Below are 22,532 nucleotides of genomic sequence, written 5' to 3' on the forward strand. Positions count from 1 at the left end.
CGGTGATAGTTCATGCAGCTGCCCTGCGAGACGGCAGGTGCGCTTTGCAAGCCAGCGATGCACATGTCCTAATGCTCCTGGGGGCTCGGTGAAGTCTTTGGCTCTCAGGAGCGAGGAAGGGGTTGGGTGAGGTCGGTACAGCACTCTACATGCCTGCCCTATTATGCTAATGCACAAGCACTGTGACACACAGAAGCGTCGAGTGGGTGATTAGCAAACATAAAAATCTATTTTTATAACGAAACGGCTCCATTTATATGCTTAACTAAAATATGTTCCTGCATCATCTCCGCTCCACTTATGTGCAGGTGGGTCAGAATGACCATTTCCAAATTATAGGTTTCCTTTAACAAACAGAGGCATACATCAGTACTGAAGGTTTTAATTGGACTAGACTTTTAATTGGACTTGGACAGAATCAACAGTAGCGAATGACACCAGCTGAACAGACATGTCACTGTGTCTTAAGGCAAAAAATTCATGAATGACTTTAGTCAAAAAATTATCGGGACTCAGGGAATGGGGAACAGGTGGGAAAATTCTTCAAACAAGTATAAAATGTAAGGGGGGTAGAGGAAAAAAAACAAAAAAAAAAAACACACCCCCTATCAATAGGCTATTCCATTTACGGTAGATTTGAATACATCTTTCATAGGATTATGGAGATCCACAACTAGACAAAGATAGATTTCATGTACCACAAGTCAAATGATGTTAGCCATCGACAAAAAACCCATAAAAAAAAACTTAAAAGCTGTAATGGACTACCTACAGTATATAAATAAGAAAGCTACAGGCTTCTTGGCACACAGCCAGAAATGGTGCCTATTTACCACATTAAGCCACCACCATGCATGAATGGGTTTAATAGGGCGCAATCTGTGGCACATTGCTAGGACGCAATTTTATGCCAGGTCAGACTTTGCATAGAAAATGCAGGGATTTATCAGGAGGCCAAAGCCTACTTATAGATCCAGCAGGTGTCGGGAGCACCATCATACCCTAGTGCACTTAGTGCCATTGTATGATAAATGTGCCCCAATGCCTGATAGCTCAGCATGTTCAACCTGCTTAGCTCCTCCTGCTCTATAGGATGCTGTCTGCAGACTGGACACAATTTCAATCTATTACGCCCATACGGGTCTAGAACACAATGCTTGGAGATAGCATGTACACTCTGTTCAGCACCACCTGCTCTACAGGACTCTAAACAATCTTCTCAACTCCCTGCTATATAACCTACTGACCACAGTATCCTTCCATACAGATGGTCTCCATGTTTTGGAAGAACATACACAAGCAGCCAGCCATCCATCTATCCCCAAAATATTACAGTACATATATAAAGTTGCTTGCACAACTATACTGAAGAACCCTTCTTCAACATCTTAAGCAATGCAACAATGAGCCTCGTTCAGAAAATAGCAGCACTAGCATACATAGAGCATAACCTCAGATACACATTTGGGCAACCCCCCTCCCTCCCCATTTAGAAACTTGCAATGTTAATTAGAAGAAGAAACAGCAGGACATGGAGGAAACTGCAACAAAATAGGAGGTGCAGGAACTCGCCAGTGTTGTATAATCAAAGTCATGTCTATTCTTCACAGCACAGCAGCAGAAGATGGAGACTGCTGTGACAGCCAGGGCTACGGCGAAGCAAAGCCTAAGCATGGCGGAAGACAAAGGGTTAAAACAAACGTTGTGTTTAGCGATTCTTTAATCTAGAAACGATGAGCAGGAGGGATCACTAAATTGTAATGCAGCTGAAATGGAAAGAGAAGGGGGAGGCGGAGGGAAGAGGACAGGGGAAAAGCAGTCATCAGCCTAGAGAAGAGATAACCATTAAAAGCAGAACGAGAGAAAATGAAAAAGTGATGGAGGAGCGGAAAGAGAAAGGGATGGCAGCTAGAAAACGACAGACAGAGCGCCAGATGACCGAGATAGAGGGTGCGTGCCAGATGAGCTATAAGCAACAATTTATTGTCCAACATGCCCATGGTAACAACAGAATCCTCCGCACCGACTCAGCTGGCAAGTCCCAGTGATGTGTAGATAGACGACATGGTGAAGCAGATGGGGAAATTGCTTAGTAAGGGCGATTGATTACTTGCTCAGTAATCATAAAACCATTGTATTATCCTCTTAAAGAAAGAAGCCATGTCTAATCTATCTACATGTATCCGAGCTCTTGCGACTCTTGGCAGAGCCATCGTTCAGAAGCCATGTACCTTGTTTCTGCTTGATTAAAAGAACAAATGGCATTTTGCTTTGCCCTGAAATTCAGAATTTGACAGTCACTGATGAATGAGTTGGCAGATCTGTCTAGCAGGCACAGTGGACAGCAAGTGCCAACCCATCAGTGATATTCAGTGCCAGGACACTGCTGCTTTTAGGACTGTATAGTAGGCAGAAAAGTTATGATGTGTGCCCGTGCCTAAAAAACATACTTTGGGTTGCAATGGATGTGGTATAAAGCTGTGACACCACGGCCTTCAACGCCCAACCCAATATTGTACATATAAGTACAGTAGGGTCAAACGGTGAGTTTGCCGATAAACCTCTCCATGTATAGGCTGGGAGATGACCAAGGTATGTTGTCTCATGTTCACGATAGACCCATTTGTCAAAGTTAAGTATTTTCTGTGTTTTGGGAAATTCTATAAAGTGGACTATTGGAGGGGGTCAAGGTCCGGGAGGTAATATTTTATCCTGTTAGAACTTTCCGGCATGAGGCATTTTACCACATTTTTATTCCATCCCAAACCCCTACAGAGCGAGTCCCAGGACACCCTTTCATTTCAGAAATGAAAGGGAAAATTACATTCCTGAGCACATAGTTGGTTGGAAGGGAGGAGTCCTTTTTTTGGCTACCATCAAGGCCAACATCTTGAAAGCTTTCATATTGGTTCAAGTCAAGTTTTTCCAAAGGTGGTCATGCAACATATCACACAAGTACAAAAATTGTCTCAGAATTACAATAGGTCTTGTGGTTCTAACGTTATCAACCCATGGATTCTAATGCAGGTTCATAAAGACTGGATCTGACACATTTAGTATTCAGCACCATGGACCATACATCAAATAGCTGTGAATCACAAGGAACGTTCCAACTCAGTGTTGATAACTTTTTAACTACACATCTGATTGTGGCAATTGATTTCTGAGAAGATTCTAGTCTTTGATAGGTCACATGACCACTATCACATTGAAAAAACACACACCCCTTATCCAATATGGCCACCACATACCAGACAAAGCCTTACAAGATAGGTTCCCTCACCCATTACCAGCAGGGGTATCATATGTCATTTTCCCTTTCTGAAATAATAGGGCGTTGTGGACTTTTCACTTATTCTGTAGATTTACAACTTAGGAAGGGATGTCGTGTTATATCACAAAAAACAACATGTATGCAATCCGGCCGTGTACATCATTGTGCATCTAGCAATGTCTGCAGGTGGTGTCAGAGAAGTGTAAAGAATATCATGGTGTGTTGGAAGACAGTGCTAGAGACAAATAAGCTGTATATCACATCATTAAAGTAATGATTAGCAGGACCTTTTGTTTTTGTGCTCCAGCTTAGAATGTCACAATCCAGCATGCTAAAGCCACATGACGACTTCTCTTCTCCGGTATAGGTAATTGGCAGCGCACCTGTGGAGTTGGACACCGGCGGCCTATTTTTAAACGAAGGTTTAACAGATTGTCACGAAAATGTCAGATTGCTAATTAGTAACGCACCAGCTGACTGGGAGACCCGTGTACAATGTAGAGAACAGCGAACGCTGCGCCGTCCAAAGAAGAATACAGAGATGAAGGAGAACATTGAGGAACAGATTTGTTGTCGTTTCCATGGACGGTCATCTGTCCTCGATGAGAAAGGAGAACGCAGATGTAAAAAAAAGTGAACCAAAGACTATATGCAGCTTTATAATAACAAACCTTTTCATTAGGTTCATTACCTTAAAGGGCATCTACTACCAGGATGAAGGACTGTATGCAAATGAGCCAGAGGGGCTCCAGGATCCATGGTTGTTAGAGACCAGAGGCCCTCAGGCTCATTTGCATAATATAATAATAACGTTTATTTATATATTCAGGTACAGTCTCATTTATATAGATATATACATATACACATATATACATACACACACAGAGTCGGGTGTATATTCAAGACACAGTCTTTCACCTTGGTAGTAGATGCCCTTTGAGGGGCTCCAGGTTCCATAGTTGTTAATGGAGTCTTGAGGCCCTCAGGCTCATTTACATGCAGTCTTACTCGGTTAGATGGAGGAACACTCCACCGGTCACCAGGTTTCAGCACACTTACCCTACCTGAGGGGGGTAGTAAAGAAATATCCTTTCCAGAAATTTTAGGTGAAATCTTATCTTTTTAGCAATAACAAAATCTTCCCCCAAAGTCAGGCAAATATGACTATTCTCATCACATTTCACATGAGATGAGTCAATTTAAGCGGTTACATGGGAAGGTCAGTTCAGAAGTCCCCGTCCTTATTTATATTGTACATAGAAATTTGCTTTGTATTACAGATAGGAAACTCAACTTTTAGATCCCAATATGAGTTTGCGAGTTATAGAACTGGAGATGAGGGCAGTTTAAAAAAATAGGAGGGAACTGGATCTTTATCTGGAGCTTGCAGTCCCAACTATGTTTTTAGCTGTCTCTGGTTCTGTAGCTCACAAAGGCACACGCCTGATGTGATCAGAAAGATTAGATCTTCATGTTTAATATGACACAAAAATGTTTCTAAATACTGTTGAACACAAGATAGGGGCTTCTGATGTGAAACTTACCCCTGCAACCACTAAACAGGAATGATCTCATGAGAAAATGATGCGAGAAGAGTCAAATGACATTTCATACCCTACCGGAGGGGGTCAGGGGGTAAAACCTTGTGACAGGTTCTCTATAAAGAAATAGGTAGATGACGGTTATGGGGTAGCTCAAGACTGGTAAATTGATCATGTACGGATTTTAAAATCACTAATTTGTCATCACATGATCTGTTTGCAGCCCTCTTTTTCAAGGGAATGTGGCTGAGTTGCAATACCAGGCACAGCCACTGTGCTTTGTGCTCGGGATTCAGGAGAGAGCTGCAGCCTTTTCAGTCTACCAAGTCCATTACAAAGTGATCAATTAAAAAAAAAAATTCAAAGAGGATACCATATGGGTGTCACCAACATTTCCACCCTCTTATTCAAGAAAATTCTAAATTCCGAGATTAGATTGGGCTCCTAGATTATAATTATTTACCATAGCTACTTTATGAGTCAAGAGACCAAATGATCTGCCCATGGAGAACACAAGATATGACTGTCTAGTAGGCAGGTAAATAATGCATTACGTGACATCAATCTTTTTATCATCTTAAGTGCTTATCCAGGTTAATAAACTTCCATGAATGAGCTGCATTACCATCTTGGCCCGCCACCCTTATCTCCCTTGTGGATGCATCACTAGGACCTTGTTTGCTTTTGCTCATCTGAAAACTACATTATAGGGCCACATTTGCAGGTTGCTTTCCTATGAGCAATTTCCTGCACATTGACTGCCACAGTTCACCTGCCGGTCATAGGTTAATCATTTAACTAGTCAGATATACACAGGTAACATCTGTGCATACAATAAGAGATGTGGATGTTTACCACCTAGGGGTATGGACATGGGCTGATCAAGCCTGTCATGTACCCAGAGGTTTATGAAAATTGTGGGTCCTCCACAAGTCTAATGGCTTGACATTTACTGCCAACATACGATACCAGAACCAGCTTGGAAAAATAGAGGGGTCCCATCTGTTCACTTTCAGTTATGAAGTAGAAGATTCTTTGGAGGACCATCAAAGGTCCTAGAAGGACTATTTAATACATATGTGTTGATAACCGGCATACAAGTATGAGGATATCAGGACTGGAAGCCCCTCAATGACCTCTTTGGCGGAGTATCAAAATGGATGAATGTCTTGGGTGGCCCTGGGGCCTGGATTGCCTACTTAACCAAACATATTCCTCTATTAGGAAAGAAATTGGCAACAGGGCAGTGGATTTTAGGGTGACCATAGTAAACTGGATTATAGAACAAAGACTTGACTCTTGCAATGTTGTAATCCAGTTACTGTCCATGGTTGGGTGCAATAATAATATAGGGCAGTGATGGCAAACCTTTTAGACCACATCCAAAACCCACATATTTTCCACAAAGTGCCGATGCAGCAATTTAAACAGTAGCTTATTACCCCCTGCTCTTTCACATGTTTAAATTGTATAGGCACCTGAGGACACCAATACAGTAGAAAGAAAGAGAAAAAGCTTTGGTTATCATTGTAGCTTCCTTCTAGGGTCCTGGGCTGCCTGAGACTGCAAGAGGCCTTGAGTCCTGTCTGGCGAAGTCTGAGGTGGGTTGATGGCATGGGTGCTCATAGCAAGGACTCCGAGTGCCACCTCTGGCACCCGTGTCATATGTTCGCCACCACTGATATAGGGCATTCAGTAGCCTATATAGGATAGGAATAACCATGTATGTAGATCTGCCTGTGGGAGGTGGTGTTGATCAGTAGAGGCTTCACCTCAATTTCTCTGATTGTAAGAGGGATTTTGCAGCAGTGGATTATGATGTCAGGGAATGAGATGTAGCTGTAATCTGTAGGATGAAAGGGGGCACACAACACTTGTTAGCAGTGGGTAGTCTATGTACGGAATATTTGCAGCTTCCCACACCTTATGTTAATAGAGCGCTTGACACAGGAATGATTAACACCGTCCCCACCATGACTAATCTCCACTTCAGTGTACTGACAGTATGTGGGCTTGTCGGAGGAAGAAGTGAAGAGTCTTGCCTTGCACCTTACTCCCTTCCCAGAGCGTAGCTTCCACAAAAAAAAAAAAAACACAGGCCAGCTTTTGTTGCCGAGGATTATGGGGTGTTAGAGAACCTCCAAGAGCTTGGGATGCCATCAGCGTGCTTAAAATAGCAGCACTTGTTCTCAATGTTTAAGGCCGAGCTTTCAGCTCAATAAATCCCAGCAATTAATGGATTTGGAATGAAACAGCAGCAGGCCCGGCCCGCCACCCCCACCATCCAAAACTCACAGATATGTTTGGTTTTCCACCAGAACCAGAGTAACTCTTTACAGACCTAATCCGTAGCTACAACAGAGCATGGCGAGGGATTAACTGTATTGAGATGCTATTTTCTATAAACACCAAATTCAACATAAAATTATAGAGAATTATTTTGGGTTGTGTACGGCGTGTTTTCATAGCTTTTTTTTTAACACGCCCCACAATTTCCAAGTTATTACGCTGAAGTGAATGCAACACTCCGACATGTAGATGTCCATAATCTGTGCTAGTGTACCTCCTGTGATCTATTCATCTTTGACAAAGGTCTAACTGGGCCAAAATATCCTGATTTTCACAAACATTACCATATTTATTGCAATAAAAGGAGTGCTTGGATTACATTTTTATCTGATACAGGGTTGGGTACCCTAATCAGACAGCCCCCACAGCTAATCGATGTGCAACCGCACACCCTGAAATTTTCATGGAAGTGACGAAGGGTGAAGGGAGCAGCTTGGCTGCAGCTACTTTAGATGTTTTAAGAGTATGTTTTTATGAGAACGCTTCACACGTTATTGCTCATGAAACGAAAAAATACTTCCTGGTGCACCAGAGGTGTGGTCACGCCAGCTGGTGCACATGCTTAGGTTGTCAAACATTGTGTAACGGATTGGTCCAGAGATAAAAATGATTGCACCATCGGGGTTGACCACACCACTGATGCACCGAAAGCTCATTTGCATAAATATTAAAACATTATTCATAATTTTGGGAAATGGGAACGAGAAGAAGCTTATACAAGTGCCATACACAATGTTCATTTTAGGTGGGTTAGGGACTATTACAATTTACAAAGATTTCAAAGTATTGGTAAACCCTTCATGAATAGAGAGTGGACCTAACTTGATCAACCACATTCTTTACTGAGGAAGCCATAGCTCATAAAACTCATGGTAATACATGTTAATATTTATATACCTTAAAAGGGAACCTGTCAGAGATTGACATAATAAAAACACTAGCAGTATGTTGACAAACAGGTTAACTCCTTCCAGATCGTACATCACTCATGGCCTAGTGTGGTGGCATAATCCAGAAAATGAACCTTGAAGTGAGATGTAAATTGTAACCTATGGGCAAGTCCGAGTTCCACTTGTATTATATAGTGTAATTTTTTGGAAACCCCCTTAAAAAGATAATTGTGTAGCTCTATCGTCAAGACAACTGCGCCTAGAAAGTTTATCAAGTCTAATCACTCTCTCAAAACTAAATAGCTGTTATACCAAAAAAAAGAAAAGTGTTGGGCAGAAAAAAAAACCCCCTCCTTTAAGGCATGAAGCAGATGTTCTTTAATTTATGGCCGAGAGTCTCAATTAAGACGTCTCAACTGTCACTTTCATTAGTGCCGAAATGGCTTTGTCAGGCTCAGGAATCGCGAGGTCTAGAAACGGTTAACGGCAGATCCCGCTCGCCACCGTTATGCAGAAGAACAATAAAGTTGAATAGTTAAAAAGCCGCGTTTTGCGACTTCTCCAGATTTCCAGACTTTGCCTTAACAGTGTTAATATTTATAGACTACATCTGTGCATGTAAATTACCGCGGCTTTATTGCAACACGCCTTAATAGACTTTGGATGAAAAGTTTGACACTATCTCGATTTCTACAGCCGAGTCCTGTATTATTAAAAGCGGAATAATAATTTCAAATTGGACCCAAACTTCTCCTTAGTTTACATTCAAACAGAAGAGAACGGGCTATAAATATGCAGAAAAACGACCCAATTTCCAAGATACCTGCTTGTTTCTCTTCCCTTCAGATTTAATGATCTCTTTTGAAATGTATAACCCTACACAGCACTAAAGTAAATTATAACATTTAATCACCGCCGCTGCCAGACATAATGTATTGCAACTACTGAGCTGGGGAAAGAATGGAAGAAAATGCAGAAAAAAGGAGATTTATACAAGTGTATATTCAAGCAGATCCATAGAAGAACCATAGCTTTATAAATGCCGATCCACCAAATCTTCTCAAATCTGTCATAGGACACAAGAGGCCATTGGTGGCAAAGCCAGGTGACATTTGGGACTCTTTTCTTAATCTAACCCTTCATAACCATCTGCATCAATGTAGCCTAGACTCTTCAAAGACAGTTCCTTTATTTTTTCCCCTTGGCTCATTGGCTCCCAGGATGCAAGATAAGGGGTTATCGGGGTGAGGGGGAAACAACTTTTTAAGGGGGTCATCTAATACCACCTATAGTCTATAGTAAACACTCAGTGCCACAGTCTCTTCAGTGCTGTGGGTTCACTTGTCTTATTTGAGTTGCACAGATGTCACTGGCTCGTCACATGGAAGCGGTGCAAAATCGGTGACGAAGTGCAATGTGCATGTCTTATTGCCCCCTGCCCTACTCCAATCTTAGGGATACTTGATCCATTTTAAAGCCCCATTTTAATAGGGGTTTTCACAGGCTGCCAACTTAATTTCAGACTTAAGAGGTATTGCCCACACAACTAGTTTTTCCCTATTCATAGGATCGGTGGGAGTGCCAATGGTCATGAGAACGGAGGTCTGTTACACCCCAAAAGAATCAACAGACCGATCTTGCATGGGTGCTGACACTATTCATTGATGGCTGACAACAGTAATTGGCTACTTCCATCTTTTCCATGCGATAGAGATGATTATAGCTCCAGGGTGGATGTGAATCCCCATTCTACTGATCCATTGGGGCCACCACTGATCAGCAAGCTATGCTCTATCCCGTGGTGGTAATAGCTTGTCGTGAATGGGCAACCACTTGACTTCACAAACCTACAAGTTGCCAATATAAGTGCCATTAATGTGAATTAAGCCCTGGGCCTACTAGAGCCAGCAATGCATTTTTTTGGCGACTTAATGATTTCGTTCCAAGAATGGCTTCCAAGAATCCAGCTTATATCTTAAGATGGACATCAATATGTACTGGGAAGGAGTCTCAAGTCTAACACATTTGAATTTCTATATCAAGAAACCCGATATTTGATAGGTTGCTATGGGATAGTAAAAAAATAATGTATATTATATGGAAAATATTTACAATTTACCCAATGACCACTCCACCACTTCGTTTTACACTGATGATTTAATTAAGAAGAGTCTATCATACACGAGTTAGAGATTATGACCAATCCATCGGACCTCCTGATATTAATCTTCAGGTAATGGGTAGTTATTGGTCTAGTGATAATTTAGTAATTGAATATTATAGATATATACAAATCTACATAATAAACCAATATAGAAGGATTTACTAAAGCATAAGCGTTCCATACAAGTAAATCTCTCTGCAGCTGAACTGACCAAGCAGGAGTTAATGAAGCCAATAGCCTCCGTGTATACAAATGACCACATTGTATGATGGAGACTCGTGGGTCAGATACACTGCAGGAGGAAGATGCTGAGCAGGGTAATCACTGCAAAGGTGCAACGTGTACAGAAATAGAGGGAGAGGCCAGGTCTCCGCACACACAGCACCCACTGGCCAAAAGCTGGCGTCGAGCAGAGCGGGTCATGATCCCCATGCAAATCAGCGATGCAGCCAAAACAAGCTGCAGAACAAACAGCTTTTGATATGTTCCCAAGCATAGGCCGCTCAGAATCCTAATTAGGAGGGAGTGATGCTCTGCTTCTAATTAATTTGGTTTTGTTGATTAAAAATTATTTGTTTGAAGCTTTCCCCATGAAGGGCAATTACGTACTTCCTCCCTAATTAAAAAGGTTCCCCTGTCTTGTACCCCCCTTCTTTATAAGCGGCTTAGACGCATTTTACATATACACATGCATATATAATTACTTAACCTATGTACGACAGGTTTATTGCTATGAAACGCTATTAATTGTGAATTTTTAATGAGTTTTACAGTATATCATCTGCCAGCATCCGCAGTGTATGAGGAGCCCCTCTCGCATGTAAAACAGAGCACATCCATTTACACATCAATGGAATAAACAAGTAACAGTAGATGAGCTTCAAACATCTGCATCGGGGCTGAGATGTTCATCGCCTACCATAATATGATGATTGAGGAGAGCATCAATCACATACTAATAATCTAGTGGACAAGTGATTGGAGACAACTAGATCTACAAGTCATGGTTTGGTCTAATCAGATGCACGGAGGTTGCTATATTATACTATAGATCTATGTTCCACCTACTACTGGTTATAGGAGATAAGTAAACCTTAAAACTTTCCCCTACCCTAGGTCATTACCACAGCACTAGCACAATATTGCATTGATTGCCCATAGCCCTCCATTAGGGTTGAACAAGTGGACAGCAAATCAAGAACATGTATTACAATCAAGGACATAGCCATCACAAAATGTAGTAATTTCTACTGGGACGCAGTAACCACCAGTTAAGATCTCTCGTCATTTCCACTCCGATGCTAAACAAGTCTTGTCACAATGTATTCTGTTTGTCAAGAGGAAGCCAGAAAACTTCAGCCAGTCAATGGTGGACTGGGTCAACGTCATAGATAGTGGTTGGCTGAAGACTTCTTTCTTCCTCTTGAAAAAAGGAAATGGCAGAGATCAGTCGGACTTCAGTGTGATAGGGCAACAAGAAATCAGAGCATAATGTTAAAACAGTTGACTGGACAATCCCACTAAAGGGAATCCTTCAGTTTTAACCATAACGTACAACAGACCGTGCTAGATCTAGAATTTGAAGATCTAAGTAACCATACCTTAGTGTGTGCTGTAAGTAGTAGCAGGACTTTGAAACATTGAATTTATAATTCAGGTTCACAACTCCTTTAAATGCTATGGGAGGAGGAAATTTCAGGCTGCAGAGCTTTCTGCTCTCTGCAATTAAATGTTCCATAGCCCCTCCCCTCTGCCCTGACTACTGTGTCCAACAAAAATCAGATCCAGCTCCTACTTGTAGCAGAGGGGAGGAGCTGTGGAGCAGCACAGTGCAGAGAGCAGAAAGCTCTTCAGGCTGGAAGCCCCACCCAGAGCTGGATTATAACTTCACTTCACAGTCATGTAACTACGAACAACACACACAACACAAAAAGGTACAATTACACAACTCTCATGGATCAATACCCAACATTTTCTACAGCTTTGTATGGTCAAAATGTTGGGAAGATTCTCTTTGAACTTTAGAGCTTAATGGTGATTGGCTCAGTAGCCAAGTGCAGTGGAAGAGACTTGGAGCACTGGTAAGTGAGAAAGTGAAGCTGTAAAAAATATAATTATTCGACTTACCTTCACCCAATCACTATATATAAAATTTTTAAATGATTTCAAACTACTACTATAAATTTTTCAAATATCACAACTTTATTGTTCCTGTATCTCTAGCTTAGAGGGTAGTAATTGCCACCCCACGTGTAAAAAGCAATATTTCCAGATTTCCTACTGGGTCACTTTAAGACTGGCAATGGAATTGATATAATTGGCGCTCTTCTCTTTTTTCCATACATTGCTCGAGCATCCCCTGCCTTCTTTAATCTCCGCCAGCTCTACCGCAGCCCAGCTACTGACAGTATGCGTAAGGACCACACAATAAGATAATTAGATCAGAGTAACCTATATCATGGGGAATCTGCCGCGTCTATACCGCCAAGGCCATTATCCTCTCCTTGTATACAGGCTACAGACAAATAACATGGACACAAGCTTTACATACATGAATACAAACGAGCCAAATGCAAATCTGACAACTATTCTTAGCACAACACGGAACTGGAATTGTCAAGTTCTCCATTATGACTTTTTAATCTCATTGTAAAGAACTAATTTTGCTGTAAGTGCACAGGGACATTTAAAGATGAAACCCTACAAAATCGAATCCTACAAATTAGAAAGATCAGCATCAGAAATCCGAAGCATATAGCGCTTACTGGAAATTCTTAGCTGAGCAAAGTATCAGTTCTGGACTCCGGATGTTTCCATTCACTGACATTTCCAGCAAAATATGCAACCGCAAGACCCGAACACATTGGTGACTGAACAGCCAATTCGGCATATTGATGCCCCCTCAATGGTTATACTTGGACAGGGGGTTCCTCTGGACAATTGATGCCCCCTCAATGGTTATACTTGGACAGGGGGTTCCTCTGGACAATCATAGCAATGGCTAGATGCTAGAAGCGTCAATTTGCTGGTTTGGCCGCCAATATAGCAATATGTCCGGGACAAGCAGCCGAACCTGAACGCGGAACCGAACCATTGGGTGCACTCAACTCTGGTTACAAATTGATAAATGCATTCTGATTTTCATAGTTTTGTCTTCCACATCCATAACAATTTTCAAGTGATAATCTGTCATTGCTGTAGCCAATCACAGAGGATTGTATGTGCATGGTGACATCACAGCCATTGACCACTTTGGTAATGGTGCAGGAATGGAGCAGAATTCAAGAGGTTTTAAAAATCTGGAGCATAATGTAATATACAGAAGACCTGGTTTGGCCTAATAAAAAAAAAAAATCCCCAAATTTGTTTACATAATCTGACCTTGAGCCTCAAAAGGTTACAGCCCCAGAGGGTGACTTTGGTGAACGCTCTATACCAACCCACAAAAAAGGAAAAACAAAAAAGTATTTCAAGGGGGGAAAAAAAAGAAACCTATGAACGCTGTGCCTGCCAGCTGTGAAAGACTGATGAAATTCTGCACGCATCAGTGGTAACCAAATACTATTAAGCTTTTGACTTGCTGGAGGAAGATACCTGTGATTGGTTCCGCTACACTGGATGCCTTCCCAGAGTGAATCGCAAATCAGCTTGTAGCCACCACTGGGTCACAGGCCGTAATCAAAGGGTCACAGGCCAAGTGCTGACAGAGGAGCGCTGCTGCTTGCTAATATTTATTTGTACAGCAATTGTGTGTAATTAGTAATTACTCTGAGATTCGATGAAAGCTTCTCCTCATGCACAGAACCGCTGTCCAGATGTCAAGGTGGCAGAGAAATACGAGAGAAACCTGTGCTTAGCAACATAGACATGAGGATAAATCAACCTTACAGGGAGGGGATGTACAGTTTTTATTATTGATGGCCTTAAAGGGGTTGGCTCATGAAAGAAACTTCCCAAAAGTTTAACCCACTAGTGATATATACACAATTAAGATCATTTTAATCCCCTTACCTTACAATTTTACTCAGTGAGAAGAGCTAAAACAGCAATAAAACTGATGGTCAGTGTATAATTTCAGGTGAGTGTGGGGACTCTAAGCAGACACTTCATGATCCCTCTGTGCTGTGAGATGCTGTGTGCTGACAATGTGCAGGTACAGGTTTATCTACACTTATTTAGCTACATCCTACTAGTATCTGACACAGGGAAAAAGAGATGAGACAGATCAGAGATGAGAGATCCCCCAGATAGATCAAAAACACAATAACACACTGAGCTTTGCTCCCTCACCTAATCAATAAAACAGTCAGCTCTGCTATAAAAGACCTTGTCTGAAGCTTTTAGAGCAAGTCTCTGCACACTGCTGCTTGCTGGCAGGAAGTCCCTGTGTCTGAGATGGCTTTGACATGCAGGGGCAGGAGGCAGAGAGCACTGCAGTGTGCAGAAAAGAGAAGCTATTCATGAGAAGATAGAAGATTTACGCTCGCATCCAGGAACAAGAGACATGTTGGAATTTTATCTGTGAAATGCTGCATTTTTGTTTAGTGAACTACAGAATGTACTGTTATCCCGAGTATATTTCAGAATATTGTTTTCTTGGGAATACCCCTCTAATATCCAAGGAGTGGTTCAGAACTAGCACAACACAAGCCACCCCACCATAACTGCGAGCTCAACGTTTCTTGAAGTGAATGGGGGCGGTGCCATGTTTACAGCCTCATCTACTTCCAGCTCTATTCACTGCATTGTCCTAGTTGAGCAATGCATGGAATGGGCTCGCTTTTCAGATATTGATGGCCTAACCTGAGGACCTCTTGTTGTGTACAAGTGGTTACCACAATATCCTTCTTTAGGAGACTTCCTCTATTGTAGGTAAGGGGTCTATGTTCCAAAAACGCACAGCATGTGCATGCTGGATTTACCAGACTGAACCTACAACTGCTGAATTGAACTCGGCATGCCAGTTCTTTTCAGCAGTTACAGAAGTTTGGCAAATACTGCAGAGGCACGGAACAAGTTTGATGGAAGAAAAAACTTTCTTTAGGCCAACTGGACTATGACAGTGTTTGGTGTTTAACATGGGTTCCTTAAGCCCACCAGAGAAAATTAAATCTGTGGGCTCACCCTTCAGCATCCCCCCAGAAAGCTAAGCTTTTTGCTGGACCCCTCGGGTCCAGTATTGGGTTGATCCAGTCCGACACCAATTATGACCATCTCCACAAAGCCCACAGAAGTAACTGGAGAATTCTCTGCACTAGCAGACCCCTTTCTCAAGATTGCTGGGGCATCTCAGATGTCAGACATTAATCATTTGGTCATGTAATTAAAGGGGTTTAACATCAATTAAACCTATTCCCTATCCATTAGGAATGACTGGTAGAGGGGATTAGGAGAATGGGACCCCCAGCAATCTTTGGAGTACACAGGACAAGCTTGCATCCAGCCCATCCATTCAATTGCATTGTGGGCAGAAACTTTCAAATGCAGAGCTCGGTTATCTCTGGCACTCACTTCCCTTACAATTAAATGGAGCAGAGCACCACATGCTCTGCCAATCTATTAGTGAGAAGGGGGGGGGGGGGTTCCTGTTCCTGGGATTTCTGGGGATCAACAGCAATATGTCCCCCATCAATCAGTTTGTTATGCCATAATCTTTAGACATTGGATAAACAAATAATAGGTACTACCCCTTTATAGCAAATTAACATAACATATAGATTTGGAAAACTAACTCTGCTATGGATTAGACACTGGATCGTGCAATAACCCCATAATAGTTCAACAAAGCCAATCCGTGCAAAATCCACAGAAATCCGAAACATTCTGTGCTTTACCAGAAACCTGAATATGTAAACACAGTCTAAATGAGACATTTGTCTAGTTGACCATTATAAAATAGCTAAAGTAAATTACAATACTGTGCTAAAGCCTAAAGATATAGCATGAATACGTACAAGAAAAAATTTATAATAACAAAATAAAATTCCTAAGTGGAGGGCAAAAGCAGAGGAGCCCGGAAAGCAGCAGGAGCAGATTTTCATTCCTTCTATCCATTTTCTTTGAGGCCTTATTTTCTTCCATAATTGAGAATGTAGGAAGCTAGCTGTGCCAGGCAGGAGCTGGTGAACTCACAGCATGGTGCTTAGCAGGGCGAGATGATTAAACAGCCTGGATATTTATACTCTGCTCCATTGTATTGATTATTTCATTACCGGAAGGGTCAAACTCCCACGGAACCACACCACCTACCTTCAAGAGGAGGCGCAATCTAGTACAAAAAAAAGCCCCATTACATGTATATCTCATCATAGACTATATGTATACTACCTATATATAACCTGCTTCTGCGTGCCTTACCTTACAGTAACTGTCCAGCTGTGCAGAAAGAGAGAGATGGAGATCGATAGTACAGATCTAAGTAATGAAGTTAATGTCAGTGGCAATAAAAACACATTGTTGCTCATTATGAAACATTCATTGGAACTGTAGACAATAAGACCCCGATTACTGAAATATGTTGCATCCTTCAGTATCTTTACCATACATTATACTCTGCTCATCAAGAGCTCAAGAATGCTAGACTGAAACCTGTGTTAAGACATAGTAATCAAATGAAGATGTAGGACCTTTAAGAAAAGTGGACATGGCTGTCCCTCACCTGCTTAGAAGCATCTTAAGCAATGGACAGTGACACATTGTCAATGATCCCAGTAGATCTGAAAGATAAATGCAGCACCCTAAATCTGGGACCACAGGATACCATTTTGACACTTATTACTAGAGGCCAATAAAAGTAAACTTCAAACCAATGTATTCTACAGCTTAAGGCCAATATTCCAGACCCACCAATGAGCCAAGTAGACAAGTGCTGTCAATGACAAGAAGTTACAAGCAGATAACTGTGTTTTTGACTTATCTCCCCAAAGCAAAGTAGTTTGGGAGGTTGAAATCCAACTTTTTGGGGGTCTCACTTTTCAGATATCTGCCATTAAGGGAGAGGGAGATTGAGTCCCGATACACAATAGTTAGCCAAAAATGGCTCAGTTGGCTTTACCTGAGGATTGGGTTGTTGAAATTCAACATTTCAAGTCCTTTACTCCTTGTTCCAAACATCTTCTATCAAACAACTTGGCTGCCCCCACCAAAAATGTCAAAGCACAGTCAACCACACACAGAGGAAGAAAGTCAAGCAAATCTGTCTTGAAAGTTGCATAATCATCAGTACGAATCCATAGACTATTAAATATATAAATTCTAGAATTGAAGCACTGAGAACATAAAACCTACATACATATCAGCCAAAGCCACCAAACAGTTAACCTAGAATCTGAATGCAAGAAAAAAGTCTTAAGACACGCTATTCTGTTCCCCCTAGAACCTGCCAAATCCAGCCCCGACTCAAGCTGACCTCTTGGCGTTTCATTCACCGCTTCCCTCCATGCAATTTCCAATGTAATTAAAATGTAGCGTCAGATAAGGATCATTAGATTCCGCAGAAAGAGTCATTGGCAGGGCAATTTCTATCAAAGTGAGATTTTGACAGTCGCAGCAGAGCCTGGCCATATATCGAGTAGAGCGCTAAACGTAATGGTGGACTTGTTGGCATGGACCTGCAACGTGACGAATTACAAATATTAGCTGCAAAAGAGGGGCGTTTAAGAAGAAGCTGTGCAGAATACAAAGCAATGGAAAACTGGGCTCGACAGAAGAGGACAGGAATGTGATAAGTTTGTGGGAGAAAAGATAAGACTGTAGAAGAGGAGATAGCGATATCGGACATGAAAGTAGAAAAGCAGTGTTCGATGAACAGGTTAATTGTGTTTCCCTCTCCTGAGGCTCAGCAAGGCAGAAAACTCGGATTTTTCTCTCTCACTTCCATACGTGAAGATCTCTCTTATCACAAAATAGCAAGTTCAACTAATTCTTCTCCTGCAATGCATCAAAGCCATACAATAGAGTCTGCCGTCCCTACGTGCAAAATTGGTCACTATATAGTATATCCTAGCAGAACAGAGAAAATAAAAACCCTCTTCATGACCCTAAACCTCTGACTTTCTATTAGAAATGTCTTTGTAAAAGAGGTCCTGAGCTCATTTTAAACCAACACAATTCCCAATGGATTGAAGCCATGGATGTACAACACTATGGTGGTTTGTTGCATAGCAGTAACAGAGGTAATTTCCCCATAAAAAGGTGATTTTATTTTGCCTTCAGATGGAAAAACACACTCAATAACATTTCTTCATGCCTTATTTCACATGCTTCTAGGATATGTAGAATTAACAGCCTTAAAGGGATAAAGTAGTAGTCTATGTGGAATTCTGCTTTAGTTAAAAGTTTGAAAAACTCGAAAATGTAAGAAAATATAGGGTTATCAAACCAAGGATAGGTCCCTACACGACCCAATAGGCACTCTTTGCTTGGGTGCAGACTCTACCAAATAGGAGTCTAGTAAATGGTCCTGCTTGGAACTGGTTACAGTAACTGCCAATCACCAAATAGGACCACCCACTGGGCTCAAAATCTGAACAAACAAGTTACAAGTCTTTGATTAAAGGGAACCTACCACCACAAAACTACCTATAAAGGTAGATCGGGTGGTAGGTGGATCAATAGGACATGAGGATGGCCCTTTTAAGGGCTAATCCTCACGTCCCCGCAATGTTTTGAAAACTTTTATTGCCCCAATATTAAAATTTTCTTATGCGGCTACTGGGGCGTGGAGTAGCCGCATCTGAGGTTATACGAGGCGGCTACTCCACGCCCCGGTAGCCTCTTTTCTCCTCCTACCAAAACTCTTCGGCGCGCAGCTACGAGGAGCTGCGCGCCCTCGTCCGGCACATCTGCTGTCTGCGCATGCGCAGAACAGCAGGCCCGCGCCTGCGCGGTCACTGCTACGGAGTCGGAGCTGCACAGGCGCGGGCCTGCTGTTCTGCGCATGCGCAGACAGCAGATGTGCCTACGAGGAGCTGCGCGCCGAAGATTTTTGGTAGGAGGAGAAAAGAGGCTACCGGGGCGTGGAGTAGCCGCCTCGTGTAACCTCAGATGCGGCTACTCCACGCCCCAGCAGCCGCATAAGAAAATTTTAATATTGGGGCAATAAAAGTTTTCAAATCATTGCGGGGACGTGAGGATTAGCCCTTAAAAGGGCCATCCTCACGTCCTATTGATCCACCTACCACCCGATCTACCTTTATAGGTAGATTTGTGGTGGTAGGTGCCCTTTAAAGTAACTAGGTTCTTTGAACCGGAAAAACGGATGTAGTCTTTAAAAGCCCTTTATCCATTAGCCAATCTCACAAGCAATTCTGCAATTTTCTATATGCATCTAGGTAAAAGGCTCCTTTCGAGTTGACTAGAATTCCCAAGTAATCCAAAGGCAGCAACGTGAGCATGCCACACAGTACTTATTACCATGAAATTAATGACCGGCTTAGGATCAAATCATTTGCATCCTGCAGATGTGTGAAAACCCTGCGTTCTAGAAATGTGCTTGGTCAACTAGTAACTAAAATAGGCCGGCCGATTTAAATTATAGGGGCTTATAAATTATGCAGCACGCTTCTAGCTAACAGTCTATTTACCTCGCTTGTTGTAAGAGGTCTCTACAAATGTGATATTTACAGATAGGAAATAGTATCTTCACAACAACCATGAATTATGGGTAATGTATCCGGCTTCCTTGGAAACCAAAAATCAGATAACATGAACATACTTTCACCATTTAGGACTGGTCAGTATGCATTCATATCATAAGTGAAGACTGCTCCAAGCATTGCTTGAGTTTTGCTTCCTTATAACTTCTTAGGTAATCATAACCTCTCACTAATTTCAGTATAGATGTTTTACAAAGTTCCTGTTCTCGAAGACAAGAGGTGAAGGCTCTATTCAATGACCACAATTCCGATCATTTATTAGATGCCTTCTTATCTAGAGTAAAACTTTCACGACAGGACCTACCAATCTCGAAAACTCTGTGCACGTTTCTGTGTTTTGGCTTCAACATTTTCAACCTAGTTCGTTGGGGCAAAAAAGTGCATTTCTCTTCAAGTCACAACTCCCTGGCGAAGCTAGTCAAAAAAAAAATTTAATTATTACACAACAGTGTGTCAAAATTACATTTAACAGTGAGCTCCACGTGTTAGATACAAAAGAGTTAGAAAGTGGTGTCCAACTTTTGGCTCTACAAGCGTTGGAAAATGGCAACTTATAGCAAACCTGCAATTGTCAGGGTGGGGGGGGAGGGTGGGGGGACATTGAGAGTTAAAATCTCCCCAACAGCTTGGGAGTCATAGGTTAGAAATAACTAGGTAATGATGAAAGATGCTCTCTAATGTGATGCCGGTACCAACTCCAACAATGGAAAAAAAGTTGTTTTATTTTATTATACAAATAAAATATAGATTAAAATGCCAATAAAACAAATTTGAAGCCCCCGACCGAGCTCTTCATCAGTTTCAAACAACAATCACTGGTAGATATCCTTAAATTTGATGGTTTCTTTTAAAATTAATACTGGCCATAGATTTGCATTTCTCATCAAATGACCTACTGGATTTCTAACTTGCTCAGCAATATGCAAATTTGCAACATACAGAGAGCAGCACAATGGCTCACAATGCAGCGCTGGGGTCCTGGATCAAGTCCCATCCAGGTCAACATCTGCAAAGAGTTTGTATGTTTTCTGTGTTTGCATGGCTTTCTTCCGAGTGCTCCAGTTTCCTCCCACACTCCAAAAACATACTGGTAGGTTGATTAGATTGTAAACCCCATTGGGGACAGGGACTGATTTAGCAAACTATTTAGCGCTGCAGAATCTGTATACGCTATATAAAATAAAGGAATTATTATTTATTTAATTATTAATTAATTTAATTAATTATTAGCTTATCAAAGCAAAAAAATTATTCATTTTATCCAAAAAAAAAAATATGAATTGAAGATTGAAGCATTGGATATTGGTCTCAGCCATCTAGATGATAAAATATCAGACATAACACATGCCATCAAATCTCTCATCCCCATGGACACCGTGATCCCAAATTTCCTTTACTATCAGTGGACTACAAGCTATGCTGCAGTAAATCTAAAAGCAGACCCAGAATTACATGGTGGAGGTTGAGTTTGAAGGGATAAAACATTTCCAAAGATAAATGAGCAGACCAGCGCAGAGCTCCACCGTAATATTTCATCATAAGTTAATTCACAGTGACAGGTCCACTTTAGTGGATAATACCGTACCCTCTTCATACTGTATCCTTTTACACTGTTAAAGTTGCTTACAAAAGTGGATCCAAAAGATAAAAATTCTATTACAATGACACATTTGCAAAAAGTTTAATGTGGTTGCCACCTCCCAATCATCAGACGAAAGAAATAAATGAAGAATTTCACCTTCGAAAAGAAATAGATTATTAGAAATCTCTTCTTCTAACAAGACGGCAATATTTTTTTTTCTTTGCGGTGGGAAAAAAATTCTCGCGGCTAAAGAACCGTTATTAAAAGCACTACACAGACTACTAAATGGAAAAACCCAGGATACAATTTTACAGACGATTGGCAATCCTTAACTGGCTCTATATTTTCTCTGGTCTCGCCTGTGTTAAGATAAATCAGTTACATCAAGTGCACACACAGACACAACTAACCTCTCTGAGGATTCACTGGCATATGGAGGAAAAAACGTGTGTACAAGGAGAGAGATTGAGGACGTTAAAAGATAGGAAATTAAAGAAAATGAACGAAACAAGACAAAAGGAAAAAAAAAAAAAACACATTGTAGAACAATAGAACGGAGAATGTAAAGGAATTGTAAAAGTGTGAAGTCAAGAGCTTCTACTTGATGTAGTGTAAATTGAGAACTGAGTCATTAGGCTGAAACGTAGAAAAAAAAAAAAATTACTACTCCGGAAGCAACAAAGCTTCAAGGTTTAAATATGAAACCGATAACCCCCGTCATCTTACTAGTAATACACACCTACAAAAGACAACAAAGGTGCAACTGTGTATTCAGGATATACAGTCACTACACTCGGTGTAGACTTTAAGTAGTCATATTCTAGGCAAGGCCAGTGATGTGTTATTGACTTCAACTTTCCCTTGCAATGATATCCAAGAGGGATGGTGGGGGTTTGGAGAGTTACTGTTGTGTTATGCAAGTCAAGAGTATCCTTAATGGAGGCTTGAAGAATTTTTTTTTTTTTTTTACGGATCACAATGAAAACTACAGGTGACATCATAGCAAAAAGTCTAAATCTACTCTGCTACTATAGGTATATATTTATAGATCACAGATACAAGAGAGGTTGAGGGTT

At 41.3% G+C, this 22,532-nt stretch overlaps 1 protein-coding gene across 11 annotated transcripts in view; it reads right to left on the bottom strand.

Annotated features, from left to right (window-relative positions):
• The window catches only part of PCDH1 (protocadherin 1), a 166,952-nt gene that overhangs the window by 74,383 nt on the left and 70,037 nt on the right, over positions 1-22,532 (bottom strand). The gene's annotated exons all lie outside the window — the stretch shown is intronic.

The sequence above is a fragment of the Engystomops pustulosus genome, chromosome 4, assembly GCF_040894005.1.
Source record: "Engystomops pustulosus chromosome 4, aEngPut4.maternal, whole genome shotgun sequence".
Taxonomy (NCBI): domain Eukaryota; kingdom Metazoa; phylum Chordata; class Amphibia; order Anura; family Leptodactylidae; genus Engystomops; species Engystomops pustulosus.